The sequence below is a fragment of the Miscanthus floridulus genome, chromosome 17, assembly GCF_019320115.1.
Source record: "Miscanthus floridulus cultivar M001 chromosome 17, ASM1932011v1, whole genome shotgun sequence".
NCBI lineage: Eukaryota > Viridiplantae > Streptophyta > Magnoliopsida > Poales > Poaceae > Miscanthus > Miscanthus floridulus.
In genome coordinates this window covers 20240912-20247812 of record NC_089596.1, presented here as the reverse complement: position 1 = coordinate 20247812, position 6901 = coordinate 20240912, and the positions used below count along the sequence as shown (strand labels likewise).

The 6901-nt window shown below is 42.1% G+C and overlaps 1 pseudogene; it reads left to right on the top strand.

Moving 5' to 3' along the window:
* Positions 1-536: 536 nt before the first annotated feature.
* Positions 537-6652, top strand: LOC136516394 (sodium/hydrogen exchanger 1-like; annotated as a pseudogene).
* The last annotated feature ends 249 nt before the right edge of the window (positions 6653-6901 follow it).

Sequence of the window (6901 nt, the reverse complement as noted above, 5' to 3'; positions counted from 1 at the left end):
AATCTGGCGCAGGTCGAGCTTCACAAGTGCCTCCATAGCCGGCGCGATCGCGGGTTCCACTGGATCCGGTGCAGGTCGACCGCGGCCTCTCGGTCCCCAGCTCCGGCAGGCGTGGCCCCGTCCCCACGAGATCCAGCAGGCGCGACCCCATCCCTATGCCCGCGAGCTCCAGCAGGCGTGGTCCCATCCCCGTTCCCGTGAGCTCCAGCAGGCACAGCCCCTTCCCCGGCCCTAGCCCATGCCGACGCGCTGCTGCTCACCCGCTTGCTCGCCCACAGCGTGCTGCTGCCGGCGTACTGTTGCTATTGCTGCTCGCCGTGGCCGTGGCCGTGTCGGGACGGAGGGAGGCGGACAGGAGGAGGAAGAAGATAAAGTATACGTCTTCGTATATATCTGTACCTGGGTCCAGGCTATGTCTATATATATATTTAGTGGCATTTTTATGAAAAACAAAGAATTATAATAGCATGTTTTAAAATATCATTTCTCCTCGCATCGAAAATTATAATGACATGAATCGAATAAGCCTTGTTTAATTCCCTCCGCCTCGCTTTCAGCCTCTCATGGCCAGCGCGGGACTCCGCCACTTCTCTCCTCCCCGGATCACCCACCGAACCCACGCGAAGCCGGCGTCCAGATCTTCTCCCTCGCGGTTCAGATCCCCGGAACCGAGCCGGCGCCTCCTGAAGAATCTGCAGCAGTGGCGAGGTAAAGCCCCGAAAGCCTTTGGTCTTTTTTTTCTTCCTTTGTTCTTGAGTGGCACAGCCGTACAGGTTCATTTCGTGGTGGGATTTGCAGTTGCTTTCCGCTAAAGCGTGGCGTAATTGGGTTGCTTTGCTGGTACCTGCGATGCTCCTTAGCTTGAAGCTTTTCGGCTTCCTAGTTTTTTTTTTCAGCTTGTTTCTTGCTTGGTGATTAGAAAAAATCCAAGTGTTCTGCTGGTTTAATTAATCAAAACTACAGTGTTCAAGCAATAATTGAGTTCGTCCCTTGCAAGTTTGCAACTTGCAGAGTGTGGCCATCTTACGTCCTGTGACTGTGAGTGGCCAGCTGACCTCCCTCCATGTCTATGTTTCCTGCTGCCAGGTTGCTTTGAGCTGTGGTGGATCTCCTGGCGTGGCGACGACATGGGGCTGGGTTTGGGAGCTCTTCTCAAATTCGGCAGCCTCTCGGTCTCGGACTACGACGCCATCGTCTCGATCAACATCTTCATCGCCCTGCTCTGCAGCTGCATTGTCATCGGCCACTTGCTGGAAGGGAACCGATGGGTCAACGAGTCCATCACCGCGCTTGTCATGGTGGGCTCTCCGCTCTCGCGTTCCGGGTGTTTGTGGTTTTGCTTCTGTGGCCACCGGTTTGAGTGTTCTTTCTTTTGTTGTGCCTTGTTTCCTGTATGCAGGGCCTCATCACCGGAGGCGTGATCCTGCTGGTTACTAATGGGACCAACTCACGCATTCTTGTGTTCAGCGAGGACCTGTTTTTCATCTATTTGCTTCCGCCAATAATCTTCAATGCCGGGTGAGTCTGCTTAGTACCATCATGGTTTTTGTGTCGTAGATTTCCTTTTGGAGCCGTGTTTTTCTTCCTAGGTGGCAAATGTTGTCTTGTTCAAGCAATATGCAAAATTTCCTGAGTTTATCAAAGCCATGTAATGTAAGAGGTGAATCGCTAATGAGCAATGCACAACCAATGTAGTCAGCTTCGGACCTATTCTCTTTCCTCTGTATGTTGTAATTACACATTTACACTATGGTGAAACCCTGAAACTCACTATCTTCACTAAAAACCCATTTTCTCCAATAGTCCTAAACAACTGCTTTCCTGAAGTACAAAGTTGCCTTTGGATTCTCTAGGTTGTATATCATGGGCTTATAGGGACCCTTATAAGCACCATTTTGTTTAATCATTTTTTTTTCTGAATTTGGCAAGGTATTTCAGTAATTTAGGCTAACAGAACTGTGCTAGACTATCTACAGACCCCGGCAAAACATTTTGCACTGTTTGTCTAAACTATAAAGTTACATTTCATACAAGTAATGAAGTATACCTTTGTAAATGTTTCTCCACATTATCAGGTTTCAAGTAAAGAAAAAGCAATTCTTCCGCAACTTTATAACAATTATTTTGTTTGGTGCTGTTGGAACTCTGATTTCCTTTGTAATAATCTCTCTTGGTAAGATGCTAAACCACTTGTGCAGTTTGCATGGTCTTACTTTGGTTTCACATGTATGCTCATATTGTTTCTAGTCACACAATATTTTTGAGGAAAATATGTTACCGTTAGTATTTCGTAGCCTACCCCAACTTGTTTGGGATTTAAAGGCTTTGTTGTTGTTGTTGTAGTATTTCGCATATAAAAAGCATGATTGTGGTACTAGGGTCAGTTGTATGTCTGTAAAACAATATATAACAATGGCATCTGGGTCTATGCCCCACTTGCCATTGCCACAGCAATATTTTTTACAGCAGTTGTTAAGTGCTTTAGATGGATTTTTTTTTCTTCAGTCATTGCTTCACTGTCAGTGATATCTGTACTACTAGATTAAGAAAGCTATCTGTAGACTAACGGAGCAAATAAATTCATTGATTAGCAATGAACACCCATCACTCCTATATGTAGCTATTATGGCAGGATTAGGTGCTATATAAAACACTTGCAGTGCAAGCCAACTTCATTTTCCCTAGTCAGTTGTAATAATAGATTGTTGGTTTTGTGGTGTACCATGTGGGGTAGTACTTCAGTAAGCTATACACTAGGTTGAAACTTGAAACAAATGGCTTTGAGAATTTGGATTAAGAAATGGAGTGTTAAATGGATCTGTGTCCTATAGGGTAGGAGCTGGTGTCTTCAGGGCTCGACTTTCCTTCCAAACCAACAGAATTGTCCTGTGACTTGGGAGGTCTAGTAAGTAGTATAGTGTATATGGCCATTATTTGTAATCCATACAGGGCATGCTAACAGTGGACACTGAAAATAAGTCAGTTCCTTTTAATTCAAAATGCGCCCTTGCATATACATTTGAAAACATGAAATCAGATAATTTAGATAAATGCTAAATTAAGTATGCTTCTTGATAGTTGGCCACCAAATAAATTGTCGCTGATAATTAGTTGTTCTTGAAATCTGTGGAGGTCATCTTCATACAGGAAGTTATATTCAAATATGACATGTTCAAACCTTGTAGTTGTCAAACCTGTCTTTCTCAGGCTTCTAAGTCTTTTTTGTCTAATGAACACATCAGGTGCTATGGGATTGTTCAAGAAACTTGATGTTGGTCCACTCGAGCTTGGGGACTATCTTGGTTGGATATATACTAGACCCTTTTCATTCTCTGATAGTCTGATTAGACCATGGATGCCATTGTCAATTTGCTAATACTTGTTTTTTTTGTTTACCCATGTTTGCAGCAATTGGTGCTATTTTCTCTGCGACAGATTCTGTTTGCACCTTACAGGTTTCTTGTTGAACAATCTGCCATCTTTATCTTATAAAATGAGATAGGAAGCCAATTTAATTGGAAATTCATTACTTTGCAGGTGCTTAACCAGGATGAAACACCCCTACTCTATAGTCTAGTTTTTGGTGAAGGTGTTGTTAATGATGCAACATCTGTTGTGCTCTTCAATGCAATTGAAAACCTTGATATTGCTAATTTTGATGCTATTGTTCTGTTGAATTTCGTCAGAAAATTTCTCTACCTGTTCTTCACCAGCACCATACTTGGAGTAGCTGTAAGTAATCACCTACTGCCACTGTTGTGAGTCGTCTTATGAATACTTTCCTACTGCCAAAATAATCAGAAAATCTACTCTGATGATTTGAGCATGGCTCTTTTGACTGACTGATAATATTGTTTCATGGCAGACTGGGTTGCTTAGTGCGTACATTATCAAGAAGCTCTGTTTTGCCAGGTCTGTACACAACTCTCTGGCTCTGTGGGGTAGTTTATTGTGTTTTACTTTACACTACAAAATAACAGACATTTGAAAATTACTGTTTCACGCTTGTGGTGATGTGCAGACATTCAACTGATAGAGAAGTTTCTATCATGATACTCATGGCATACCTTTCGTACATGCTGTCAATGGTAAGTGCATGAATATAAGTTCCAAACGTCATAAATAAGCAAGTCTTACTTGGAAAATGTTTAGGGGAGTGTATATTAATATATTAATATCATTTTGTATTGATACTATATTAAAAATTTAACCTTTAGTTACTAATTTCTCTTGATTTGCTACCTTTGCTCTTATTTTTCTGCAGCATGCACTGATCTCAGTTTCTTAGCCTTTTGCAAACAGCATGATACCAAGATTTGTTTCTGGTTAATATAATGAGGCGTAGCTCTCCTGCGTTTTCGAGAAAAAAATATTTGTTTCTGATATTTTCTTCCATTTTTCAGCTGTTGGACCTGAGTGGCATTCTTACTGTTTTCTTCTGTGGAATAGTAATGTCACATTACACTTGGCATAATGTGACAGAAAGTTCTAGGGTTACCACTAAGTATGTCTTTTCTGGATTCAGCTTTTCTAGCAAAAATTATGGTTCTAACATTATGTATACTAATTGCTGATTTTTCCTTTCCATGCTGCAGGCATACTTTTGCAACTTTATCATTCATTGCAGAAATTTTCCTCTTCCTCTATGTTGGGATGGATGCATTGGACATTGAGAAGTGGAAATTAGCTAGTAGCAGGTACCTTTCGCTGTTGGAATGATTGATATTTTAAGGACTAGATATACCAACATAGATAACATACTAGTAAGAAAATTTCTGTTGTGTTATTAGTTATCTTGAACAAACTACATGTATCAGCTATTGACTCTGCATCCAGTTAGGCTGATGTTATGTCAATCCTGAACTAAAATATTCTTGTTATACTGGTTCTGTTGTTGGCAAGAGGAACCTGTGTTCTTTCTTTTTTATTTGGAGATTCCTCAGTGAACCAGAATGAAGGGCGGGCCTGGTGCAAGCGGTAGAGTCTTACCACCTGTGACTGGAAGGTCCCGGGTTCGAGTCGCGGTCTCCTCGCATTGCACAGGCGAGGGTAAGGCTTGCCACTGACACCCTTCCCCAGACCCCGCACAGAGCGGGAGCTCTCTTCACTGGGTACGCCCTTTTTTTATTCCTCAGTGAACCAGAATACCAGATCCTTCAACAGGTTTCTATTAACTGTTGTTTGGCAAGCGAGCAACAATGGCCCACAAGAACAGCTCATGACCTCGCCCCCGCACCCCCCCAAAGCTAATATATCTGTTTGTTTCTCCTATGATGCAGTCCTAAGAAACCAATTGCTTTAAGTGCAATTATATTGGGATTGGTTATGGTTGGAAGAGCGGCGTTTGTATTCCCTTGTCGTTCCTATCCAACCTAAGTAAAAAGGAGGCCCGTCCAAAGATCTCCTTCAAGCAACAAGTTAGTACTAGATCTTTTTTTCATTCTTCTGCCATTGTGCCCTCTGGAAACCTGAAAGAGCTAACGATGCTGGTATTTTCCTTTAGGTAATCATATGGTGGGCTGGTCTCATGAGAGGAGCAGTGTCAATTGCACTTGCCTATAACAAGGTGATGTTTGAAGCGAATTCTCATCTGCTTTGAACCTGCTACCAGATTTTTACATATCTTTGCTTGAGCATTTATAGGCTCTTATTTATACTAGTCCATGTAAACTTTTGCAGTTTACATCATCTGGTCATACTGAAGTGCGAGTTAATGCTATCATGATTACCAGCACAGTTATTGTTGTTCTATTCAGCACAATGGTAAGCCCGCTATACCTTATTATTAACTCGAACAGCTGTTCTTCATATGTATGCATATGTTACACAGTCCAGCACAAAGCATGACACTGAAACCATGGGTATAACTATAACACATTACACATGTGATGCTTTTCATATTTGTTTCTTCATGCTGTATGTGAATATGCAAATAGAATTAAAGGTCCATACACATGAATCAACTAGTTTGCTTTTTTACTTTTGAGAAAAATGAAAGTACTACCATTTTGCTAATTTATATGCCATCATTTAATTCAGGTTTTCGGTCTGCTCACCAAGCCGCTGCTTAGTCTCCTCATCCCACCAAGGACTGTCTTCAACACGTCATCTCTGCTCTCCAGCCAGTCTATTCTGGACCCACTTCTTACTAGCATGGTGGGGTCTGACTTTGATGTAGGACAGATCAACTCCCCCCAGTACAACCTCCAGTTTATTCTCACCGCGCCAACTCGCTCTGTCCATCGCCTTTGGCGCAAGTTTGACGATCGGTTCATGCGCCCAATGTTCGGGGGGCGAGGTTTTGTTCCTTTTGTGCCTGGTTCGCCGGTGGAGGGGAGCGTCCCTGAACCTCACCTGGGCACTGTGACGGAGGCATAGCATAGTTGAAATGAGGCAAAAGAGATGTAGACAATTTTCTGTAGATCACTTTGTTCTCAGAATCCATTGGTGTAAATTGTTGCAGTATCTTGTGCAGATAGTTTCTGTACAGCTACACAAGCTTCTGTAAATTTCTGGGAGACACTCCCAACTGTAGATTACCACTATTCATCTGTAAATTTCAATGTTGTTCAAGAAGAATAATCACATGCTAGCATATTGGCATGCTTTTTTTATATATAATTGTATAATTGTGGGCCTGTTACAAACAGTTTTTCTTTTTCCTGAACTGAAGTTATCATGTCTCAAACGATGTTGGGTCTGGTCTTAGTTTTTGTCACGGGATATGTACATTTACCCCAAGAATGTCAAATGTGGAAAAACATGACTGTCAAAACTCCCAGTGATTTTCCCTGTACATTCTCCCTGGTTTTACGATGAAAGAGGCTAACTTCCTGCCTATTGGAACAAAAACCTTGAGTTTGATGGTAAGTTGTTTTAGCTGTCCTAAGTCAAACTTATT